Source organism: Sardina pilchardus, chromosome 8 (assembly GCF_963854185.1).
Source record: "Sardina pilchardus chromosome 8, fSarPil1.1, whole genome shotgun sequence".
In the NCBI taxonomy this organism is placed as follows: domain Eukaryota; kingdom Metazoa; phylum Chordata; class Actinopteri; order Clupeiformes; family Clupeidae; genus Sardina; species Sardina pilchardus.
In genome coordinates, this window is record NC_085001.1 from 29,038,178 (window position 1) to 29,065,498 (window position 27,321).

Consider the following 27,321-nt stretch of genomic DNA (forward strand, 5'->3'; position numbering starts at 1 on the left):
TGAAGTACTTAAACTCACTAAAGCAAAACAAAACACACCAAAGCAGGTGACCTCTTAAGGTGTTCTGATGGGGTTGGATTATCTGGCAACAGCAACTTTGTGTGTGTGTGAGTGTATGTGTGTGTGTGTGTGTGTGTGTGTGTGTGTGTGTGTATGTGTGTGTGTGTGTGTGCGTGCGTGCGTGCGTACATGAGTGCATGCGTGCGTATGTGCGTGCATACGTGCTTGAGTGTGTGCGTGTGTGTGTGTACCATCACAAGGCGGTGTCCATATTTCCAAGGAGCAACATTCCCATGTGATTGGAAAGATCTTTCCAGTAGCCATAAAACCTGGACATTCTGCTTTGTCTTAATAGATTACTGTTCTTATTTCCCAAACCCTCCCTTTATACTGTATATGACTGTCCACAGGGATGAACAGTATGCGTGAAACATGTATTTGAACTTAATAAAAAGATTTTGTTAGCTGTATTTATTGTGTGTGTGTGCGTGTGTTTGTGTTCATCATCACAAGGCGCTGTCCATATTTCCACAGAGCAACATTCCCATTTGATTTGAATTGTCTTTCCCGTAGACATGAAACCCGGACTCCTGCTGTGCAGAACCCTGACTGAGGGAAAGTCAGCAGCTCACACACAGAGAACAGGGCCACACACAACACTGAATGTCTAGTCGCATATACGAGTTGGTAAACCAGCTAAATCCTGTCGTTTTGGGGTGATGATCATAAATATTCTATTTGCCAAGTGGGATCTTGGAGAACTCAACATTATTTCAGACGAGGCAAGTTTGTTGTGCTGTACGTTTTGATGTTTATTTACAATAGTTACAAAGTCACAAAGATACAGAGTTCCAGAGAAAAGTCCCAAAGAGATGAGTCTAGAGTTCCAACATTCCTGAAGAAATAAAAACTGACTAAAATGATTTGAAGGCTAAAATCCAGAATGAGGATTCTGGGAGTGGACCAGAGGGAAGATTTAACTGGAATCATCAGGACATTTCTCATACAACAAATTACTGTTAGTTGGGCTTCGGTACAATCATTTGTGTTGATCAAGGTATGACTGAGACTAAGGCCTAGCATCAAGTTAAGTGTGACAACAGCGGTTCGTGCGTGTGTGTGTGTGTGTGTGTGTGTGTGTCAGTATGCGTGTGTGTGTTCCCTCTTTAAGTAATACAGGTAACACGAAGTTGCCAGCTGACTGACTGCAGAGTCTGTTACACCTTAAACACCAGTGGGGTGTCCTACGAAGCTCGATTAGTGGGTTAGCGAGGTATGTTGCGCTCAAAACCAGGGTATGCTGTCATACGAAAGTGGATTTGTTTTAGCGTCGCTGTATCACCATGGTATCTTATGCTCGCAACCAAACCTGCTCGGGAGCGGGTTATGTGCTTAGTTATAGCTCAAATCGTGAAATATCACCGCCCTCTGACCAATTCTAACCAATCCATTATCTTGAACAACGAAGTTATCTCACGTGTGCTAATCTGTCATACTTTGAACAGGTTCGGCCCCGCCTCTGCAAACATTTTGAATCTCGAAGGCGCTTTTAAGTATGTTGTGCGTGCAAATATGTCACTACTGTGGACATGCATGCCATACAATATCTGATGACCATCGACTTTTTGATGTTATAGGTTAGACACTAAAAAAGACCACCCTAGATTTCGCTACCGCTCATAAATGCGGAAGTAATCGTTTTTAAACCTAGGCTGTCTTGTGCGTCTCCACGTTTCCCGATTGGTCAAAATCACCCCAACCATGAGAACGCGCACAGATCTGAGCTGAAAGCCTAGTTTGACAAATTTATCACATACCTGCTGTCGTAGGATCACTTAACTTAATACCCGAGTTGAGGCTTTGTGCAGCCTCGATATGTCTAGATAACCTAGATTTGTCTAACTTGCTTCGTAGGACACCCCACAGGTGGCCTCTGAAGGTGCTGTGATGGTTTCCATTATCTACTATCCTCTAATTGGCAGGCAGGTAGATATCCACCACATCTCCCACCTCCAATAACACACTCACACCGTTGGATCCGTTTATATCACCAGAGACATGGCTGTACACCGATATAAGGTTCTGCCTGTTCCTTCGGAGACACAGAAAGATCTGGTCACCCCCGTAAGCGTTAAAACTGAAGTCATATACTCCCTTCACCGGTGCTGTGAAGAACCCTGAAAGAGAAACAAACAACAGGTCACACACACACACTAGTCCTGAAAATATGTGGTGTATTAAAATGATATTCACCTGTGTGAGGGTTGTATGCATTGCCAGTGTTGACAAAGATGTGTTTGTAAACCAGGGTTTTTCCAGTATTGAAGGGTCCTGTGTATATGTTGGTAGTTGCTGTTGTTTCCAGTGAGACTGAGAAAGCCACTCTATTTTCTAGGGGCAAAAAACAGAGCGGTGATGTACTGTAATATGCTGCACTTACTGTATTTACTGGGAAGCAATTTAAACGTAAGGGTATTAAAATTGTGCTATTTACTACAAAAATCTAATTACATAGACATAAATTCCATAATCCCAAAAGAAAGCACAGATAAATTCAGGCTTTAGGTATATGGGTTAGCTTTATCTCAAAGGCTTTGGAGAAATTTGGGTTTATTTACCTGCATTTTCTCTCTGTGTAGCGTTCATTCTGCTCTCCAAAGCCTCTTCCCTGATCTCACTGGCTCTCAGTCTGTTCTCCAAGGCCCCCACTTGTGTCTTAGAGTAAACAAACAGCAGCACAGTAGCACCAGTAGAGCTCCACAAGTTTTCATGGTGAAACTGGAGGATTCTTCTCTCTTAGTGGATTGTTGCCCTTCTCTCCCAATGTCTCCCTTTATACATCACTGCCCAGTTACATGTGCTCACGTGCATGCACACATTTATTATGAAGGTTATGGTTATGGTCCCAAGAAACGTATAAAATGAAACAATACATTAGTTAAAAATGAACAATAAACAGTTTTAAAAGGTTGCTAAGACATGAAAATATCAATAATAACAATAGTGTCAATCCAGTATGAATGATGAAAATATACAAATATCACAAATATACAAACCATGACTCATAAGATCCAGTTCATAAAATAAAAGCTGAACAGATACATCTTTAGACTCCTCTTGAAAGACTCAAAACTGTACTGTAAGACCATAGAGGGCAAAAAAAAAAAAAAAAAAACCCTACACAGGATGACTGTTCCCACTGAGCTGCAATTAGGTAATAAGCTTGAGGTGGGATGTTTTACGCTGCAGGTAGCTGAATTTAACCTTTATGACAATGTCAATAGAAATTGCCTAGAGCACAAAAGGCACAAAAGTAATGCAATCTGACTGTGTTTTAGACAACCCAAGATAGACTGGGGAGGCACCAAAAATGGTCATGAATGGGCAAGCTGTTGGGTCTTATCTAAGTCATAAACTGATCATGTTGTGCTCTCACACATCATTTCAATGGCTGTTTTGTTTTATATTTCATGATTTATCGTAACTATTATCTGGGAATCACCGGTTGGATATTAACCTGAATATTGGACCAGGAACTTGAACTCACTAAAGCAAAACAAAACACATTGATGTAGCACTGTAGCTGTCTGGCTGCTCTAGCTGTGCCATCAACACAAGATTCCTGTTTTTCCACAGAGCAACACACCCATGTGATCTGAGTAGCCTCTCCCGTAGACATAAGATCTGGAGTCATAAACTCCAGCGTTGCTTTGAAGAACCCTAAGCAAAGGAAAGCCTGCAAATCACACAGAGTGAACTGATTTCATGGTTCAACTGGGCCACTTTCACAACACTGACCTTCTAGTACCATATTTTCGAGGAAAAGTTGATAAACCAGCTAAATCCTGTCATTTTGGGGGGCTGATCATGAATATCTAAATTACCAAGTGTGATTTTTCATTTTAGATCATTTTAGATAAGGCAAGGCAATGCCTCAGAGCAGTATCGTGTAGGGCTGTACGTCTCACTCGCTGGTGGTACCCTACAGTAAATCCAACCAATGGCTTCCTTCATATAACTGTCCACGTGTTTCAAGTATAAAATAGTATTTTGTCATTTTTATTTATTGGGCTGAAGAAAATGGCTTTGCATGGTTGATCTTTTGACTGTAGGTTTAATGGAAGGTCTCGTAGGGAGAGAAAAGATGTTGTTCTCAAACACTGTGCACTTAATCAACAGTCAGTGTAGTGATGAAGGAATATATGTAAAAGGCAGATGTGGAAGGTTTATAAAGTGACTTCGTAATCCCTTTAAAGTGTTTGGACATTTTCAAAATGCAAAAATAGTATTTTACCTTGATACATGGTATGGCTACTGTGTTTTGCCGTTTATTTCCGACTTCAAATTAGGTTAGTTAATAAGTTGCATGTGCCCACATGCTGGCATAGACATGCAGAGATAAACATTAAACTCACGTTTGTCATGAAGGTCTTATCTAAAGTCATAAAAGGTTATGATGTGATCTCTCACACCCAGGGGCGTAGCGTGCGATGGTGCAAGCGGTGCAACGAACCGGGGCCCCTGAGTTCAGAAGGGCCCTTTATGATTCGGAATTTGTCCAGCGCCACCCAGCTATGCGACAGAAAGTCAACCATTGTCATCATGACGCCGGCCCTTTTGGCTTAGTTAATAGAGGAAACCGATTGCTATTTAAAGGGATATTCCGCCATTTTTGGAAATACGCTCATTTTCCACCTCCCCTCGAGCAAAACAATCGATATTTACCTTGTTCCCGTACATCCAGCCATTCTGTGAGTCTGGCGATACAACTTTTAGCTTCAGCCTAGCATAGATCATTGAATCGGATTAGACCATTAGCTTCTCGCCTGCTAGCTTCATGTTTAAAAGTGACTAAGATTTCTGGTAATTTTCCCATTTAAAACGTGTCTCCTCTCAAGTTAGAAAGTGCAATAAGACCAACTGAAAATGAAACCTGGCGTTTTTCTAGGCTGATTTGACATGGAACTACACTCTCATCTGGCGTAATAATCAAGGCAACTTGCAGGCGCAGTGATATCGTACGCAGCATCTGAAAATAGTCCCCATAGAGAACAAGCAGTAGTAGTGCCAGTAGCTGCAAGTTGCCTTGATTATTACGCCAGATGAGAGTGTAGTTCCATGTCAAATCAGCCCAGAAAAACGCCAGGTTTCATTTTCAGTTGGTCTTATTACACTTTCTAACTTGAGAGGAGACACGTTTTAAATGGGAAAATTACCAGAAATCTTAGTCACTTTTAAACATGAAGCTAGCAGGCGAGAAGCTAATGGTCTAATCCGATTCAATGATCTATGCTAGGCTGAAGCTAAAAGTTGTATCGCCAGACTCACAGAATGGCTGGATGAACGGGAACAAGGTAAATATCGATTGTTTTGCTCGAGGGGAGGTGGAAAATGAGCGTATTTCCAAAAATGGCGGAATATCCCTTTAACTGCTTCACTATCTCCTACAACTTGGTCTCATGGTGGCACCTATCCATTCCCCAATTCTTGTATTTTCTCCTACTTTTCATATCATTTTGATTTTACTAATGATATTTCAATGTTAGAATCAAAATTAATCAATAAAACGAATACCATTATTGATTATTTTATCGTCAACTTACAAGATGTTGTCACATGGCCTGCTGGGAAATCTGTTTGTCCAGTCATAACATCTTTACGTCATCTCTGATCATAGGCTGATGCTAGCAAATGTAAACATGTATAGGCTACTACTCTTACTAAAGTCGTGGAAAGTCAGCAAATTAATAAAGACCTATCTGAGGAGTGCCATGGGTCAGGAGCGATTGAGTGGATTGGCCATACTCTCCATCGAAAATGACAGGGCGAGGAAATTGGATTTCACCACGATAGTTAACGAGTTTGCTGAGCAGAAGGCACGCAAAGTACACTTCTGACGGGTGGGGGGTTGGGGGTCCAGTGCCAGACTTGCACCGGGGCCTTGCGCAACTACGCTACGCCACTGCTCACACCATTTCAATGGTTGGTTGGTTTTGGGAATCACTGGTTGCATATCAACAATTGTAGGACATGGATATGGAGTACTTACATGTATATTAGTTACAAAATTATAAAAGACATTTTATTATTGTGTGTGTGTGTGTGTGTGTGTGTGTGTCTGTTTGTGTTCATCATCACAAGGCGCTGTTCATATTTCCACAGAGCAACATTCCCATGTGATTTGAATTGTCTTTCCCGTAGACATGAAACCTGGACTCATCAGAATCAGAATCGGCTTTATTGGCCAAGTTTGCGTGAACAAACAAGGAATTTGATTCTGGTTAATCTTTTCACTCAAGTACTCAAGTTCACTGAACAATAACAAAAACAGTAAAAGAAAGAATAAGAGCAATAAGCCATAGAATAATAGATATCAAGCTAGGTAATACAATTGTTTGGAGGGGGAGTGTGGCCTTGTTGTCCCTGTCAAGGTACCATGGTCGTGGACACCCTACAATTGAAGAGAGGGTGGGAATAGTGTGCAGTACCAGTACAGACTGAGGTTTAAGATTAAATATAAATATACTGCAAGGTAGTACAATGCAATGATGATGTATTAATAACAATATTGTAACTGTAAGATTGAAATGCACATGATATGAGGTAGATGAGCAGAACATGTTGATTCACTTTGTTCGGTGTAAGGGTGGTTGCTATTTCCGAGTGTTCAACAGAGTGACAGCTTGGGGGGAGAAGCTGTCTTTGTGTCGTCTGGTTTTGGCAAACAGTGCCCTGTATCGTCCACCAGAGGGAAGGAAGTTGAACAGTTTATGACCAGGGTGTGAGGGGTCTGTAGAGGTTTTTGCCTGTCTTTTCCTGACTCTGGACCGGTACAGGTCCTGGACTCATGCTGTGCAGAACCCTGACTGAGGAGAAGCCAGCAGCTCACACACAGAAAACAGGGCCACACAACACTGAACGTCTTGTCACAACCACCGGGCTCAAGGTAGCCGTGACATTAAAGATGGGGACCACACTGTAGCTAAAGGTTTAAATTGTGATATATTTATCGAAACATTAAAAAGATAAAGTCAGTATATGATAAAGAAAAGTGTAATGCAGAGTGTCTAGGGGTGATCAAACAAAGAGTGTAAAAACGTGACGTCTGTGTGAAAGCTGGCCACGGGTTGAGGCTCTCCCCAGCGGAGCAGCCATTAAGCGCAGAGAGCAGAGCCGAGAGAAGAGAGCGTGTCCATTCATCCAGGTGATTTTATAGCACCAGCCATTAGTCAAATCACCAATGGGCCCACTCCTCGCTCTGCAACTGGTAAAGCACAGATTCAAGGGGCAGAGCCCACACAGGCATTAGAAAAGAGGGCGCAACAGGCGACTTGCTTTGTTTCCCATTTCATATTTCCTATTTATAAATATTAAAGCCCCCTCTGTTTTGTAAGTTAGTATAGTAGGTCATCCAAATTTTTCCTTTTCTCTTTCAATGCATGCAATACTTCTTCTTTCTTAGATTGTTGGTGTTCTGTTTCTAGTTGTTTAATTTCTTTTTCTAGCCTACACTCTAAAAAATGCTGGGTTAAAAACAACCCAAATTGAGTTATTTTCAACCCAACTGCTGAGTAAAATGGGGTCCAACACAGCATTGGGTTATCTTAACCCAGCAAATTGGGTTACTAAATTTAACCCAGTGGATGGGTTGATATTTTAACCAATGTGTTGGGTTATTTTGACACAAATGTTTAGTTAAATTTACATAATGTTTGGGTTATATTTGAAACCAAATCCCAAAAAAATCCACTGGTTCATTTTTAAAACACTTCACTTAAATAGCCAAGGTAGATGATTTTATATCTTACATTATGGTAAAAGCACCAATTAGGCTACCAGCCCTTTAATTCGGAAATTCTAAAACAACCAAAATATTTACACCAAAATAACATTTGATAAATACCTTACATTTTTCAGTAGCCTGCAGGTGTGTATATTTGAACAGAATCTGGTTTGGTTCTTACCAGGGCATTTATCTCCTGAAATATCAGTTTAGTGTTGGCCTGTTGGTTCGCCTATTTCACTGTAGCGCCAAGCGGTTAAGTTTCGGTTTCATGTTTACAACACTCTTCGAGTCACGCCGTGACGGTAAAATGTAAGTTCATAGCTTATTTATTGCGTGGGTGATTGAGTTTCCGTAGGTATCCGCTGTCTTGGTTTGTATGGAAAGTGACACATACAACAAGAGGGGAACATTGGGGACGTGCAGCATAGCAGGCCTAGTTGGTTTCGTTTCAGCACTGGCTCGCGGTTACCAGCTTTGCCTATGTGCACAAAAGGGTCGCACGCGTGCGCAGGGGGGAGGGGGAGGAGTAAGACCGTTAGATTGCCGAACGAGCTGTGAAATGATGGTATTGGCAGGGTTTAGAATACTATTGGCTGGAGTTTTTCGAGCCCTGCCCGTTCCGCAGATGATTGACGTGTTTAATTTCCATTTCAGTGCTTCCAACTCAGTGGCTGTAAGTGGGTTAGGAATAGGACTTCAAGTGATTTTGCCAAAATGGCCAAAAAAGCCAATTCCATACCCTACCTTTAAATCGTCATTTAACAATGAAACATTAAGTCTCCAGTACTTGAAAGATTTGGTTGGCCCTATATTTATTTTTAAGGTAACTGGAGCATGATCTGATATGGTGATTGGCTCTATCTTACATTCATTGACCCTATAGAGATCTGGTCCAGATAGAAACATATCCAGCCTGGAGTAGCTGCCATGAACCTGTGACATAAAAGTAAAGTCCTTCTCCTTCGGGATGTAGACGCCGCCAAACATCCACCAAGACCAGTTCGCTCATCATAGCCTGTAGTGTAGTGGACTTTCTAGATACTGAGCCCACTTCTGCAGGTAGCCTGTCCATATTTTGTCTCAGGACACAGTTGAAGTCACCTCCTATTAACACAGCCCCTTCTACTGTGCCTGCTAACTACGTTGCTATGTCTATAAAAAACACAGAGCAGTCTTCATTTGGGCATATAGATTCAGCAGCGTTACTCTTGTGCGACTAATATCCCCCTTCACCATGACATATCTACCATCTTTATCTAACTGTTTCTATATGATTGAAGTACACTGATTTGTTGTCCTCAAATCTTACCGACGTTCGTTATTCTTGGGGTCAGTTTGACCCCAGCTAACAAAACTCTCAAAAAATGATTGAAATAATTTTTTTAACCCAGTTTTTTTTGTGGTAGGTACTTAACAAGAGTGTAATAACCACCATCAAAAGCCCTACTAAACAATCCCACCCCCCCACACCCCTTTATGAACCCTGGAACCCTGGCTGGCAATATGGCCAATCCAGTGTTAAAGGGATAATCCGGAGTGAAATGCACTTTAGATCAATTTTTCGGACTATTGGGAGTACATACGTTGAGTTGACACCAAAATCATGTCATTCGGATGTATTTTGAGAAAGTTCGAGTTCACCGTTTTTAGCCAAAACTCGTTAGCCTGTAAGTGACCGGGGCAGGTCCTTTCGCCACTACAAAACGCTATTTTTATTACTCTTCTACTGTTCCAAACAACACTACACTTACGTGGTAGTGAGTAGAGGGTCCCTAAAGCCAAACCGAAGTATCCCCACGTCTTTATGTGGTCGGATAGAGAGTCCAGAATGAATTTAATCGAGTCAGTACCTTTCCGGAAATGTTAGTAAAGTGTTGTTGAAGCGTTGCGCAGCTGCCGCAGCGACATTTCCGGAAGGTACTGACTGGAACAACTGGTCTACCCATTCTCTTTTAAGCTTTAAATGCTCTTTTTCTGACATATGGGTTTCTTGGATCATCGCTATAGAACATTGTAACTTTTTAAGTCGGCTAAGTATTTTTTTTATATGCACGTGTTTGATGCTTAAGCCCACATATTAGGCCTATCACTCATTCTTGACGTTTAAACTACCTAAGCTCTACCAGTAACCAGACTAATACTCTCAAGGTCTAACTATAGAAACATTACACTTCCACATACCCAAATGGTTTGCTGTGGGCCTACAAAAAAAAGACGAGAACATTGGCCTCTAAACTAAGCAAACCATATCGCGGTGTAGCCTGGGCAGAGGATGGCGACAATTCCTCTGTGGGATTCACACTTTGGGCCCGATTATGCAAACGGCGCAATGAGCGACTTGGGCAACCTATCATTACTATTCTCTGCGAGCGCATCCTTCATTTTTCCAGCGCAAATGTACGTTCTCTAGATAGGAGATGATATCGCGCCCTAACGGGCATGTCAGTGAAGAGAAGAGGTGTGGTCCGCCGCAAAGCTCGCCAGTCGCTAATATATGGATGCAGAAAGTAAGTGCGCCACTGACCAGGAAAAAGTTAGTCGGGAGTCATTCGCGCACAGCTGAAAGGCTTTTTTATGAGCGCATGAGGCTTGGGGATATGGAAGAGTGCACAGTGCGCGCACACACCCTACTTCTTTCATCAGCAGAAGCGAGCAGCCCGAATATAATTAAATATTATTTGTCAGTTTCTCGGTTTTAGGTTCCTGTATTGGTCAGAAAAAAGTAGCCTTCATAGCATAACAACATCCACATGCAATAATACAACAACAACGTCTAACAGTGACCTGCTCATTTAGACAAGATTACACAGTCCTATGGCTAAGTTACCTTTAGTTTTGTTCTAGCGTACCTTTAACGTCTGGCATTAAACAGCTGTAGCATTCTGACAATTGTCTAAATGTCTTATTGCTCATCTGGAATAACTCCTCTAGCTGCCTCCATTCTCCATCCTTTCTGTTTTGTTTGTTTAAAAGGACTTGCGATATCCATGATGAGTAGGCTATTGAGTTAGGGAATTAACTTCACATTTTGTGCTGATAGACATGAAAGAAAACAAGTAGCCTAGTTGCGCGCCTGCGTGCGTAATCTCTCCTGTTCAAACTAAATGTGTGCGCGTGGATATAGCACTGCATTAAGTTAATTTTGATAACGTGTTGACTGACTTTTTTTTAAAATAGAAAATTGTAAATAGCCTGATGGAAGGCAGCTAATGGGATGCTGTGCATATTGGGAGGGTACGGTATGGCATGCCAATTTGGTGTGAATACACACACACACAAGGGAAATTTAATAATGATAATGATCAATAGTGAGAATTGGCTTCTGGCTACTGCTGCGGCTGCTGCGTTCATTCTCAAATCATCTATTTAATTCATATGCCCCGAGAGACCCTAGGCTAGTGCCTAAACCCCCCCCCCCCCCCCCCCTTAGCTTGCTTTTCTAAAACGGTAACTATACGTCGATTTGATTTTGTGAAACAAAGGCACAGCGATGACAAATGTAACGATATATTCATAGATAATCATTCTTCCGCCAATAAATATTTCCTCCATATGAATGGTTGCCATGCAACATCGAGACGCAGCCACTTTAACTTTTGTGCAAGCTGTGGTTGTGCATTAACGAAATGCGGTCAAGGTGTATGTTTGTGTTGGATTTTATAACAGCATCGAACACGATTCAGCCAATCATCATCAAGGACCGGAACTATCCATGTTAGAAAATAATATTCACACATCATGTACATTATTTTCACAATTTTCCAGCATAACGCGCCGCCCATGCCTCACGCACGAGCAAGTCGGTCTCTTCTGGAGTAGACGCCCAGGTAAATCCGCCATGATAATACCAACAGGCCATTGAACAATGCGCCAGGCTTTTAAAGGGAATGAGAGTGTGAAATCGAATTGGTTTATTGCATGCTACGCCCAAAAGACACCCACGACTAATTAAATAAAATAGGACAACCCTTTTGACTTTGCGCCGAGCACAATGTTCACTTTTCATGCAGTCATTATAGCCTTTTGCACTAGGACCGCCCCCAAAGAAACTTGTGCGATTGACTTGCGACAATGCCCATTTGATGCTGAGAATAGAGCCCAAAGTGTCTTAGCTGCTGTCGTCCAGTTCGTGGAGCAGTTGCTGCTCGTTATGCGTATTCACTCACAGTTCAGCTGAGCTCCGTGAATGAAGATAAAAAAAAATGTATTGACGTCGTCCTTATTCAAAGAGGGCCGCAAGGTCCGCTGAAGGCAGCACTCCTGCTGCACCTTCCCCACCTCTCTCACCCAAAACATTTCCAACCGTAGCGGGACATCTCGCCCTCCATCTGCACTCTTTCATCTACTTTTGGATGTACTGTATGTCATACTCTGCCAGGACTTGAAGAGCCTCTGAGAGCATATAGGTCTGTTCCCCAGTTTCCGTGGTTAGTTTCAGTTGCGCCGGGTAGAGGCACTTGGCTTCAACGTTTTTCTCCTTTAGTTGTTTGATGACCTCTCGCACTTGTGTTCACTTGCTTTGCAGTTCCGGAGAATAATCCTGGTGGAAGTATTTTGCTTATCTTTGTATATTAGTTTTTGGTTCCATGCCTGTCGGAGGATCTTGTCTTTGACCGAATAATCCACAAATCTGACTGCTAAAGACCTGGGTGTAGCATTGGGGTTTTTCGGTTTGGAAGCTAGTGAGCGGTGTGCTCTCACTATCACGTCAGGCAATGGTTTAAGAACAAAGACTGAATGAGCTCTTTGACAAAAGTCTTTACATCTTTCTCCTCGCTACCCTCAGGCACCCTGTAGATTCTCATATTGTTACGCCTTGTTCTGTTCTGCAAATCCTCACATCTAGCTGTTAGGTCCATCTCTCGGCATCTCTCTAACGTATAGCTGTCTCGTACCTTCTCCCATTGTCTTCACCAGCACGTATATGATCCCCCGCTTCCATGGTTCTTTTCTCCAACTTTGTCATTTCACTTTACTTCCATTGATGTTTCCAGCTTCATAAGGGATCATTTGGTCTGATTATGTCCTTCCCGGTTTTCTGACCTTAACTTTTCTAGCTCGGCTAGTATTTTAGATTCTGCGCTAGCACTGTCGTTGACAGCATTTTGATTTGACTTCAAATATCATTCTTCTCTTTCGAAGCATCTTGTCGCAGGTCTATTTCTTGAAGACGTTGCCATTGTCGATTGGTGATGAAGTGCAGAGTTTTAAGTAGTTTGTTAGGTTAGTTAGTATTAAATTTGACAGAACTCAACATCTAGGTTGCTGCTTGAAGCATGACGTCATGGAAGTCTCTGCTGATAACGTCTTTAATTAGAACATTTGTAATATATATATAACAATATACTCTTAAGGTATTTACCTTTACTTATGGAAAACAATAACTAAAAACAAACAAAAAAAAACCCTCTTTGAGCGATGAAGTGGAGTGCCATCGTTCAGTCTCAACTTTGTCAAGTAAGCCCGGGCCTCAGCCATAAAACCTAACGTGCCTTCCCAGTTGCGGAAACCCAGTGGAGCCTTGAAGCCTCTCGCACGTGGATTTTTGCTGTTCATAATGTCGAACAATCTGTCTATCACCTTTAAAGGGACACTTCACCGATTAGCATTCAGCTTTGTATCTTTAGAAAACCAGTCATGTTTTTGAATGGCCGTGCAACATTCCCTCAGTTTGCCTTGAGACGGGAGAAATACGGTTTTCAATGTTGGACTTCCTGCTTTCAATGATGTAAAAATCGTCATTTTACATCATTGAAAGCAGGAAGTCCTATATCTTTGTCGAGTAGATGAAACTACAAACACTTTCCTCATTGTTCCAAGAGGGGGCGCTAGCGGTGGGACTTCACTTGGAGAAACTAAAATATATAGCCGCCATCTTTTTTGGAAGCTATAGGCTCCCGGTCTGTGGAGAAAGCTGATAAGTAACTACGATTTAATATTAAATACTAATTCATTGAATGCTGATATTGAAACTGATATGGCAAATGGGAATTCTGAAGATCTGGTATGTGAATTTGATGCACGAGATGACCTGTACGAGCTGTAATACAGCACAGAACATCAAGGCCTCCATCAAGGCCTGCAGCAAGCCTGGACGTCGATTAGGATCATTGGCTGTCGATTAGCCTTTGCCTGGGCTAGCTCCGGCTAGCTCAAACTAGAATGGACTAGCTCTCACAAGGTCAGTTATCCTAATGTTATTCACAAGTTATTGCACAAATAGTATTAGCGATACTAATACTTGTTAAAGGTCGGGTATTCTAGCATATGCTGTCAATTTGCGGGACATTTGACATGGAAATACTGTATGTTAATTAAAGGAACCGTATGTAGGAAATTTATTTCAATTAATCATAAAATGGCCCTGATATGTCACTAGACATTTAGAAATCATGCTAATTTCGAATATCACTGACAACAGTAGTCTGGCCAAGATATTTTCATTTAAAAGTGAAGTTGCAGCCCTCAACTGATGTTGATGTTGTGTTTTGGTTTGATGCGCCGCCCTACACTTATCTACGAATCACGAAGTCATCCGGGTTGCCAGCTATGCTAGTTACCTAGACAGCTGCAGCTACAAACGTGTTGGATAAAAAATTTCTAACGTTATGGAACCTAAAAGACCTTGTTATGAATCCGAAATACGTCTAAATAAAACAAGGATTTAGGAGATTGAGACGGCTGAAAACAGAGAAGAATTTGAAGACAGACGTCAGTGTTGTTAATTTGCTCCTGGACAGGTAAAGATTCATCAGTTTGGCTAACTTACTTGCGTAACGCATTACTGTAATTCCACTACTTTTAGCGGTAACGAGCAAGTAACTCAGTATTTTTTTAAATCAGGTGTAGCGCAGTGATAAAAAGCATTTAATTTAAATAAGAGATAAATAGCTTAAAGTTAATAAAGTTCATAATTACACATTAGAGCTAAAACATTTCATGAAGTAAAAAGACATTGGAGTTTAAAAAACTAAACTTAGTGCAATTCATATCCTTTCTATTCATTTTTGGGGTAAAAGGAAAAGGATTATGGGAGTTGTAGTTGATGGTACAACTGTGTTTAATTCATCTAAGTGTTTAAATTCATTGTAAGAGTTTTGTTTAAAAATATTGCACTGGTAAAGTGAAATGCATAGTGTAAAATGTAAATATTAAGATGTTTCCGTTTTGAAATGTATTTTATTTCAATACTTTTGTATGCCTTGCATGACGTGAGGTTAGAGGTCGCAAACCGCGCGAAAGAGACTGAGACTGTACACTGGAGTGGAAGCCACGCTGAAGACTTGCTCCGTGTTTTTTGTTGCTAATATCAAAAGTGTAGCGTGACAAACGTTATATTTGCTATCTGGACTTCGGTTTAGTGCTGTACACTGAAGTGAAGTGACTTTTGAGTCTGGAAGACAAAGAGTTTGTTGTTTTCGTCGAGTTTGTCTGAAGTTAACATCTCGCCAGTTCCACCGAGAGGATGCCTGCGTGAGCTGCTGCCAATCGACGCAGACACATTGGATTAAGGTATCGTGGTTTTATTTTCTCTTGCTCCTAGCCTACAGGAGTGAAGGGGTCATTTATTTGTGGCCACGCCGAACACAAGCGACGCTTCAGGCCTGCAACGGGTTAGCTGCTAGGTTGCTAGCTATTAGCTATTCTGCCGGCTAGGACTGGGGTGGGTGATTCACGTGTGAGTGTGTGTGTGTGTGCGCGTGGGCCCATGCGTGTGTTACATGTCAATGTTTATGGTTTAAATGTGTGCTAAGGTATATGGCTAACACAGCCTGCTAATTTCTAAGCTATTGCTATACTGTTTGGAAGCTATTGAGTTTAATGCAACTATTTACTTTATTGTAACATTTTGAAGGTTTATCCAAACTTGAGGTTGGGTTTATTTAATTTATTTCTAAATCTGAGGAAGTGTTCTTTGAATACTTAATTCTTGAACTATACATTTGTATAGTACATTTTGTGTTTATTGATAAGTCATTCATTATTGTGGTGAATTGTATATTTATTTTATTATTCTTTATTCAGTAAACTTTACTGTTATTGAACCATTGACTATTTACTGAGTTTAAAGACACACATACAGGTAAACAGAAGGTCAGCAAGGATCTTATGTATTATATACAATTGGGAATAGTTTTAACTCAGGAAAAACGCCCTTTAGTACCAGGAGATAGGCCTAGGGGGCGCTACACAGGTAACGCAATTACAATTACTGAAATTTAAATGAGTTCGTTACTCGCGACTCGAATCGAACACATGCAGACAAGAAGACAAGAGGCTCACTTCTGACCTGACGTCGCAGGGTGGCACACACACCAATCGAATCAATCAATGAGCATTAAACCACATCATGGCCGACAGTGCGGATAAGATGAGCTTTCTCTCCTGGAAGTATGGACATTAATTTTCGCTTGTCGAAATCAAAGGCAGAAACGTAGTGGTGAGTTGTAAAATAGCCTATGTGCAGGTGCAAAGACCCCACATCTGAGAGTTCAACCTACCTAAATCATAGAAGCAAGACACTTATCTTTTCTATGACGCCAGAAATATCCTCTTTACCTTGTTCGTTTTTTTAACATTAATTTTATTTAATGAAAACATGTCAGTGAACTATGCGTGTCTTTCCCCGTTAAAACCGAATGAAACCTAATTACATTCACGTACCTCTTAAAGTGACAGTCACTCAATGAGACCTACACACCACTCCTGTAGGCTAATGTCATTAAAGACAAGTGTAATAAACATGAAGTGGCCTATTCAAATTACTGATTATTTTTAGCTATAAGTAATTATGCAGATGCTAAAGTACTATTAACTGTTAACAAAATATATATAGTTTATGATTATGAATTCAAAATATGAAATAGAAACAAGATGAGCCATTTTCTGTGGGTTGAGCAGACTAGGATTGCCACTGCTGTGAATGATAGGTCACTATAACCGTGTCCATACCGTTAGGTATGTTATCGATGACATGCATCCTCGGTCAACTGTTGAGTCAGTGACCCACTAGGTCTAAAAAAATATGTTTATTGTGTTTGACGACCCACTAGGTCTAAACAAATATGTTTATTGTTTGACTGTTCAGTACTGTTCGTATTTACATCTAAAGCGCAGACATAAAAGTAACTTAAAAGTTACTTTTCTTAGTAACTAATTACTTTTGATATACAGTAACTGGGCAAGTAATTCAATTACTTTCAAAACAAGTAACTAGTAACTGTAACTGAATACTAATTTTCAGTAACTTGCCCAACACTGCTTACTTGTAGGCTACTGTAAATGGACATTTTAAATAGCCTATTCACGACAGTTGGACAAATTATGCAAGTTCGTGCAAAGTATGTTGGCCAATGGCCATATGGAGGAGGTGGGTCATTGAATTGAAAAGGTAGGCTAAGGAATTGTTTGGGAAATAAAAGCAGCTAGTAGTCATTGCTAACATTAGCAATGCATTATCAGAGTTCGTTTCTCTGTTTTTATGCTGAGGAAAACAGCACTTGCCATTGAAAGCTAGCAGCCTACGTTCCTGCTGCAGCTAGCTGGCAACCGTGACTCAGAGGGGAGGGGGGGTTACATGCTGCCACTCAGACATGCCACCACTACGACATGCTTCCATTTAGACATGCCTCTATTTCGACATGCTGCTATTTAGACATGCTGCCAATCCGACACATTTTAGTACCCCCATTCCGACAGTTTACAAATAGCCTACTATTTTTTTCCAAGTCAATTTAACGGACCCTATGAGCCCGACGGACGCAAAGTGCGTCAAAAAACACACCCATTCTTCTCTGTTACATTGCTCCGCGATTATTAGTCACAGCGAGATGAGACCTATATTGCATGAAAGAGCAGAACCGGGGCTTTCCAACGAGACTGTCTGTACGATCAAGTATGAAAATAAAATAAAATCATGAATTTAAATCAAAGTATATCATATAGTCTATATTGCTCTGCGTTCACCCACGCAGCCACGGCTCTCGCTTGAATTACTCCGGGACCAGGCATCGCACAGACATGACACGCATATCAAATGAAAGAGGAGAAACAGAGCTTTCCATTGATACCAAACATCAATCCAAACATCGATCCTTTTGTGTTATAAAAACAGACGAAGTGACAAACAAATAAAAATGTCATATAGCTTCGGCTATACGCTACTTTCGTTTTCTTTACTCGTGAAACTGTGGTCAAAAATATATGGCTTGCATGTCAGATAAAAGAGGAGAGCTAGAGCTATCCACAGATACCAAATACAACATTCTAGGCCATAAAACAGACGAAGTGACAGCAAAATAATGACTTAATTTAGCTCCACTTAGTCCGCGAATAATGAGAACTTGCCATGTAGGCCTACAGAACTGCTTTCACCTCCCCGAATCGCGCACGCAACAGACACACAACCATATCAAGAAGTCTTCAAAATGACATTTTAAATGTGAATCTTTATTATTTTACACAATTGGATATAGTTATGACATTAATAGCCTATTAATGACCTCATGTCGGAATGGCACGTTGTTTGAAAAAAAAGTTAAATACCGCCACTGCGACCATGAAAAACAAAAAAAATGTCGGAGTGCTGGGACTTTTTCCCATAAAGAGACATGCCTCCACTACGACAATTGGACGTCCATGTCGGAGTGCTGGTATGTCGGAATGAACGGCGGATACCGGGGAGGGGGAGGCGATTCACCGCTCTACAGTATTTTGAAAGTTATTGCAGTAGCCTACTCGTTTTGGCCAAATTCCTACATACGGTTCCTTTAACGTTTTGGATTTTTTCGCGATTTTTTTCGCTAATTCCTTTTGAAGACCAGCAACATTGATATACATGGCCACAAGATTGAGTACAACATAAAACAATGATCGTTTTAATTTTAGAATCGTTATTAATGCCAACATTTTACATTAATGAGTCCTTCTGTGTACTTGTCTACTTCCTGGTGGGTGCTGGTAAGGCAGTGAAAGGCAGGAAATTCTGGGAGCTGTTGGATTTTATCCACATGACCCAAAAATACATTTTCGGCTTTTTTCTCCCATCTCAGGGGAAAATGAGGGAATGATGCACAACCATTCGAAAATATGACTGGGTTTCTAACAATAAAAAGTTTAATGTAAATGGGTGAAATGCTCCTTTAACACAAATATTCCTTACTATAGCTGGTTATGATTTACAGTCCATAGACACAGCCATCATTGACAGATGAAATCCAGACTCAACTGAACTCAATTAAAATGTAACTCTCTGGAGTCTATATCCCCCCTGGGGATTTGATTGTTTTGTTTGTTTTTTTGTTGTTAGTTGTGTTTACACTGAATCTTAACAAAAACTTAATTCATTACATTCACTTTACTCTCATATCATTATTGTTGATGTCTCCTAGAATATAATAACCATATGTGCCACTTTTGCATAGATGTTTTTAGCTAGATGCAAAACTTAAAAACGTTCTACAAACAAGTGTGACCTACTCTAATGCTCACTATCCACTGTGTTGAGGGAAAGATAGACCTGTTAGGAGAGCAGATATTAGCAGTTGGTTGCTTGTTCAGGAGAATGACAGGATATAGCAACCATGCCTTAGAACAGACTTTATGTTAGGATGCATGACTGGCTTGCATCTCTGTGTTAGTGTGGTAGTCTGGAGGAATCAGCTGCTGTTAGGTAAGGGAAAAGGTTGATTAAGCAAAGACCATCTTGATGCCAGGGGCATTCACTGAGAAAAAAAGACTTAAGTGTGTGAACCACCAGCTGAGAGTTAAAGCCGAAGATTTAGGAAAAGAGCAGGAATGTCCACCTTTGGAAAACAATTATCATACTTTTTGCACATTTCATTTCCAACTAAAAACATAAAAAATTACCTGAAGAAATTCAATCGTAGGAGAACATTCTTCAAACTGCGGATATCCAGCTTCCATGAGCATGCAAAGAGCCATCGCCACCGATCGACTCAGTGTCAGAGCCGCCACTGACACCTTCATTTTCTGCCCCTCAAAGTTGATGTGTTTTCTGGTAATTTTGTTTGCAGCATGAAGACCCTCATGTTGAACATCATTCAACTCTGATATGTGTTTCCATTTAACTGTTCCTGTGGGACTGACGATTGAGCTGTAAGCTTGCAACATGTTCCCAGCCAATTTTAACATCACAAGGGTCCATGATCACGAACACATTTTCCCCTGAAGAAGGGTGAACGTAATATGTCTTCAGAGGCTGATTCAGCTTTAGCTGGCATCCGAGCATCGTGCACATGTTAATGTTTGATATGTGTCCATCCATTGTGACGCACACAACTTTGATGCCGCGTTCATGAGGTGCCTCCAAGGCGTGCAGAAGCAAAATTCTCCGTGTATCTGGTTTAAGTGAGCTTATGAAGTAAAAGCCAATGGGCATTTTCCAGTGACCTTGTAATCCCACTATCATAAACACGAGGGCTTCACTTGCCACGCTGGTCTCATCTATTCCACTGCCGAGATCCACAAAACCAACCATTTTCTGTTTGTGTGAGTTGTACTGCACTTGTCTCCTTATAGACATGCCATCCAAAACAAGACAGACTCGACCATACCTAACAGGGTCTTCATTTTTTCGTCTCTGTAGCATGTCTAACAGTGGTGTGTTTAACCCAGGCTTAGCATCCACAGTCTGCAACCATCTGTTACAGGTAAATCAATAAACAACAGAACATATATTAACATATCAGTTTCATCCATTTCTGACAAATGTTAAAGGAACAGTCCACCATTTTTTCCATATTAAACTACGTTATTCCCTTAACTGGAGCTGTCTGGTCGCTTCTAACTTCATCTCTGTTTGGATCCTAGGCTAGCTCAATGCAATCAAAGTGGCACGCTGAACGCATTGAGACGCGAGAGGTATGCATAAATTCGTCTTAGTTAAGGGAATAACGTAGTTTAATATAAAAAAAAGGTGGAGTAAGTGTAGGCTTTAGGTCCATGCAAATGCAACGTTAAAGCAAATTCCCGTTGAGCTGGAGTGAAGGCATGGTCGTGCTTGAACAGTTCAACTGGAAGGTCTGAAAGGTTCAGGGAAATAATTATAGTTTCACAGAGACATTTCTCAGATTGATTTAGAGACAACTTGTTCAGCTCTAAATGCATTTTTTCTACAACCAACTGAAAACATTTCTCAGGTAAGTAATCATGACCAATATTAAGACCGCAATCACAATAGGTGAGATGAGACATACTGCTACAAAATTATAAATCAGGGGTCTCAAACTCGCGGCCCGCGAGACGATATTTTGCGGCCCCCGGCCTGAAGTCGAAGCTTAATGTTAGTGCGGCCCGCGCAGATGCATCTGGGCATTTTATATTTTGTAACAATCGTGGGCTGGGCTCTATGGCTGCGCTACCATAGCTCAGGCTCGTGACAACAACACGAATTAGCAATTGTTTACTTGCAACATGTTCCAGCCCGCAACTTTCTGTCAAAATAATAATGTAGCTTAAGTCGCCCCTTCAGAGTATTTTTTATGCGATAAACGACACGGGTTAAAACAGACGGGAGGTACGGTGACAAATCTCATTTAGAATCCACCTGCTAGACATAAAGTGTTTCGATTCAAGCAACGTTTTCATGAACTAGCCCCCTCATTACAAACCACACGCAAGAGACGTGCGGTTTGTAATGACGCGAAAGCGATGCATGCAGGCCATAGTTTTGCACAAACTAAAGCAGAAATACATCAAATGTTGAAACAAAAATCACGTTTGATGAGGTCTTGGGTATGTTATTCACATATCTGATTCTGAAGTATGTCTGCCTTTTGGAGATTATGATCGATCGTAATTGACAGTGATCTGGGTGCGTCTGTGAAGGTGCGTCTTTTGAGTGAACGACAGTGTTTTCTAAGCGGCTACCATGCTTCGACCCTCTGCCCAACATAAATGGAGGTGCCAGTGGTAATTGAGATGATAGTGTCCTGGACCCCGTACAGACAGCTGAAAAACTACAAAGTCACTTGACAGGCACTGATTTGACCAGGCTACTTCATTGTATACAAAATCTTTGTGTTAGTAGCCTAGTAGGCGTAGCCATACTTTACTGTTGTTGGTTTACATTTTACTGTTTTGCTGTTAATTTCTTATGTAGGGGAAAGGACAAAAAAGTAAAGTAAAACTGCTCAAATATGTTTCAGTATTTACTGAGAGGTGCATAATTCGAGGTAGTTGTCATCCAAACCACAGACTTGGGGGGGGGGGGGGTGAGGGGCGGGGGGCAACCTATGCGGCCCCCCAACCAGTTGATGTTGGTTACAGTGGCCCCCAGCTCATTTGAGTTTGAGACCCCTGTTATAAATGCTACACATGCAAAAGAGAGGGAGAGAGGAAGAACCGCGTCAACCAACCAGAATAGAAATCCAGCTTTTGCTCCAGTTCTTCTGTTAGCATCTTGTTCTTCTTTAAATCTTCCAGCAAGGAGCTTACAGTCTTCTTTTGTCTTCTCTCTCTGTCCTTAGCATTCCTCAAGTCCCGCCGTAACTTCTCCACATTCTCTTCATATATAGTCAACTTCTCTTTTGTTCTTACTGGGTCCAGGGCATACTGATGATCAAAGACGTCTGGTGGCACAAATCCCCAGGTGTGCTTGGTGGGGGTGGGTCTGGGTGTTCATTGGTTGCCTTCTTTGGTGTTCTGCTCGATCTTGAAGAACTAGGCTGCTGGAGAAAAGGTCAATTGTTTGAACTTACATGAACACATGATCAATTACAAAATGTGATGTGGAAAAAATGCTGACATACTTGGAAACTTGAAAATGGATGGGGTCGCTCCTTGGCGTAAACGGACGGTCTGCCCAGTCTTGTCAAAATCTTCCGGCCGAAAATGACAGGAGTACAGTACAGTGCTAGCCTGGCTAACGCCTCCCACTTCTCAAATGAGACGTGGTCTGGCACAGGGGGTCAGGATTTGACTGATTAGCTTCGCCGATTAGCAGGGCACTTCCTCGTCGCCATTTTCCAGAAATACATCATGTCCGGTGCCGTTTTCCCTGCGTTTTCCTCATGCTGATTGGTGGCTGTTCCACTCTCAGCTCATGCACGAGCTTAGTGTGGGCACGAGCTCTCGTTCTGTACCTTACGTCAGTCAGTAACCTGGCACTTAATTGGCTAAGTAAAACGGCACCGGAAACAAGCCTCTTGAAACGCCATGTTGAAGCCTGAAAAAATCGTTCAATTTTGGCACTTTTCACTAGATAGATAGATAGATAGATACTTTATTGATCCCCAAGGGGAAATTCAAGGTCCCAGCAGCTTAAGACACCACACACAACATACAGTACAATGTAAACAATGTAAACAGGAAGATTAAAAAGCAAATCAACAATCAACAATCAACAATGACTAAAGGAGCAGTAGAATACTATAGATAAGGTATGCATGAATGTACTGAGGATTGGTACTGTGATCCAGTCTGAGGTGTGTGTCAAGTTGGTAGTGCAAATAAGTCCAACAGTGCAACAGTGCAAGATAAAATTCTAGTGACCAGTAATAAATATGTACAGTACAAAATGTAAGCATAGTAATAATAATAACAGTACTAATATAAATATATGGACAATTAGAATAAACTTAACATAGTAATAATATAAGAGTTAGACATGAGGGTAGACATGTAAGTCATGCCATGTAAGTGTATAAGAGGGTGGAGGTGCAGATATACTATGCATAGAAGTCCAACTCTCCTTTTCCCTTCAGTGAAGCATTGTACAGTTGTATGGCCCTGGGTACAAATGACTTTCTCAGTCTGTCTGTTGTGCATGTCATGGAGCGTAGTCTCCAGCTGATCAAGCTCTTCTGCTGTATGATAATGCTGTAGAGTGGATGACAGTCATTGTCCAGGATGCTGTGTAGCTTGTTCAGGGTCCTTTTGTCTGATACTGAAGTGATGCACTCCAGATCAGCTCCCACAACAGAGCCAGCCTTCCTTACCAGCCTGTCTAGTCGCCCAGCATCCCTCTTCCTAGTGCTTCCTCCCCAGCATGCCACAGCATAGAAGAGGACGCTGGCAACAACAGACTGGTAAAACATCCAGAGGAGCTTGCTGCAGACATTGAAGGAGCGCAGCCTCCTCAGGAAGTACAGCCTGCTCTGCCCTTTCTTGTATATTGCTTCAGTGTTGACTGACCAGTCCAGTTTATCGTCCAGATGTACGCCCAGGTACTTGTATGTGTTCACCACCTCCACATTGACCTCCTCAATGGTGACTGGCAGCAGAGCAGGCTTAGACCTCCTGAAATCTACCACCATCTCCTTGGTCTTGGTCGTGTTGAGTTGTAGGTGGTTGAGTCTGCACCATTGCACAAAGTCCTCCACCAGGCTCCTGTATTCCTCCTCCTGCCCATCCCTGATACATCCCACAATTGCAGTATCGTCTGAAAACTTCTGCATGTGACATGACTCCGTGTTGTAGCAGAAGTCGGACGTGTACAGGGTGAACAGGACTGGAGAGAGCACCGTTCCCTGTGGAGCACCTGTGCTGCTGATTACAGTGTTGGAGAGGCAGTCCTTCAGTCTGACAAACTGTGGCCGCTCTGTCAGGTAGTCTGCAATCCAGGATACTAGATGAGCATCCACACCCATCTGCAGGAGCTTGTCACTCAATCTGGGGGGTTGGATATTGTTAAAAGCACTAGAGAAGTCAAAGAACATGATTCTCACAGCACTTTTCCCCTTGTCCAGGTGAGAGTGTGTCCTGTGTAGGAGGTAGGAGATTGCATCGTCGACGCCCACTTTCTCCTGGTATGCAAACTGTAACGGATCTAGTGCATGGCGCACCTGTGGCCTAAGTATCCCCAGAACCAGTCTCTCCAGGGTCCTCATCAGGTGTGATGTGAGAGCAACTGGCCTGAAGTCATTCAGCTCACGTGGATGTGGTTTCTTGGGGACGGGGATAAGACATGATGTCTTCCACAGTGTTGGGACTTTCCCGAGACGTAGACTTTGGTTGAAGATATGCTCCAGTGGCTCTCCCAGTTCAGCAGCACAGGCCTTGAGCAGTCTTGGACACAGTCCGTCAGGTCCGGCTGCTTTCCTGGGATGGAGTTTCTTCAGCTGTCCTCTAACTTGATCTGCCGTTATGATGAGGGGGGAGGGGAGGGGAGGGGGTGAGGAGTTACCAAGGCATTGGTCACTCCGGGGGGTAGGGGAGGAGGGGACGTGCTGCACTGGGGGTGAGGGGGGAGGTGTGAGTTGGGCAGTTAAGCCAGCAAGAGCAGTGTCCGTAGTTGATGGTGCTAGTGATGTTGATGGTGATGGTGATGGTGGAAGACCATTGTCCACTGTAGCAGTTGATGGTGCTGGTGATGGTGATGATGGACGACCATTGTCCACTGAAGCAGGGCAATCAAACCTGTTGTAGAACTGGTTTAGCTGGTTTGCCCTGTCCAGATCGCCCTCCACAGAGCTGCTGCTTTTCCTAAGTCCAGTGATGGTCTTCATTCCATCCCAGACCTCCTTCATGTTGTTCTCCTGCAGCTTCTGTTCTACCTTCTTCCTGTAATCCTCCTTGGCCTCTTTCAGCCTGACTTTGAGCTCCCCCTGCACTTGCCTCAGCTCTGCCTGGTTCCCCTCTTTGAACGCCATCTTTTTCCTATTTAGAAGGGCCTTGACATTGCTGGTTATCCAAGGCTTGTTGTTTGGAAAGCAGCGCACAGTTCTTGTGGGAACAACAACATCCATACTAGCCTAGCATTCCCATTGAAATGAATGGGGGCGGGACTTGTTCACTTTCTCCAGTTCTTATAATACCTCCATGGTCTGGCAACCAGACGTTCATTTTCTCGCCCAGATCCGTTCATTGGGCGCCATGGATGTCAATCAAATGTGTCTCTGCATAGCTCATCATGGTCTTGCTTTCTCCCCTGTTCTGTGATTGGCCACCAACATCAGGCGAAAATGGGGGCGTTAGTTTCCAGACTGCCTTAGCAGCGTCAGAGCCCCTTTAGGGAGAGCCGGTCCACTTTCTATTAACTCCATTGTACCGGATTGTTCCTGCAATCTGTTGAAATTCCGCTAGGGGCGCTGCCGAGCAAGTGATAAATGAATTGTGGTCTATGGAGCTAAGCGGCTAAAACTCGTTTTTTTTTTCACAGTTGACAACTTCATTTCTTAATGTACATTGTCGTAGTAGCTACCTGAGTATAGGTTTTCCACTGGAAATGAAATTAAGTCACTCATGTCCTTTCTGCTTTTCATAAAAATGAGTCTGAAACTGCTCCATTCAGCTGCGATTATGGGGCGTGATTCAACCGATACAGGACGGGGGGGGGGGGGGGGGGGGGTAGCTCTGCGCTCATTGGATAGACCAAACCAAACAGAACAAGTTATTGGCTGTCAGTATCTGCGAAATCTAAGACAGAAATATGTAGCAGGGTAGGCTATGGAAAACATCCTCCTTCATTTTTAAAAATAATTCCTTCAAACTGTATGCAATGAACAGCTGGGGAAGTCTGTCGTTAACCCAACGAGCAAACAGACATTTTTAAACAAACGGTAACAACATCACCCAAACATGCTGTTTTAACTTGGTGAAAGTGAAACTGAAGTTCTCCCACATATCCTCGTTGGTCTAAGTGTTCAGAAATAGTTGACAACTCTGAGAAAATAAAATACGGAACAAAAATACCGGGGGGGGGGGGGGGGGTCATTGGGGCCCACCTACACGTACCTCCACCCCACATCAAATTATCATTGATTATCATTATCACAATTATTATTATGCTATATTGTTAGACATGCACTTCACTTCAAAGCAGTCAATATTTGAAGTGCTAAAAGTGCTTAAAGTGCTATGCATGTGTGTAGGCTATGTCCTATGCACATCAGAGGCCTGCTTTAATAATGTAAGATATATTTACAATAGTTCATTGCTTTTGCATGGTTGCATGAGAAATAGGCCTACATCTGAAAACAATAGCAATTATATGGGTGCTATTGTTTTGGGATGTTTCCCTCATGCAAGCATCATAGGCCTACTCTGGTAGGCAAATGGAGAAAAAAATGATATGCTTTATAATGAAATTTCATTTGAATGCCTGAATGTAAAGATCCAGGAAACATAATACCAACTTTTGTCTATGGTAAACGGCCGAGCATATACTGTAGGCGTAAATCACTTATCTGGAGATCTTTAAATGAAAGACTAAAGCTACAATCTTTTGACCATGTTATATTCAAATTTGACTAAACAATACTCAATGCTAAACAATGTATTGTACAGTTTCCATGGAAGTTGCAAGAATCCACGTTGTTAAATGTCGTTACGTAGCCTAATTAAATCTTCCAGGTTGAAGCGGAGCTTTGCCAACAACGTTGTGTAGTTTTAGTTTCTGTCGCGCAAACGCACTAACGCATGCATTCAATGAACGCTCATACCACCACTTATTTGTATGACTCTGTTTAATCACATCAAACTAGCCAGCATTTCCTCCTATTGCAGAAACTTGTGTCAGGGAGTTTTTTTGTGTGTTTTATGTGTTTTTGTAGTATGTGTGCATTGAGCAGTTT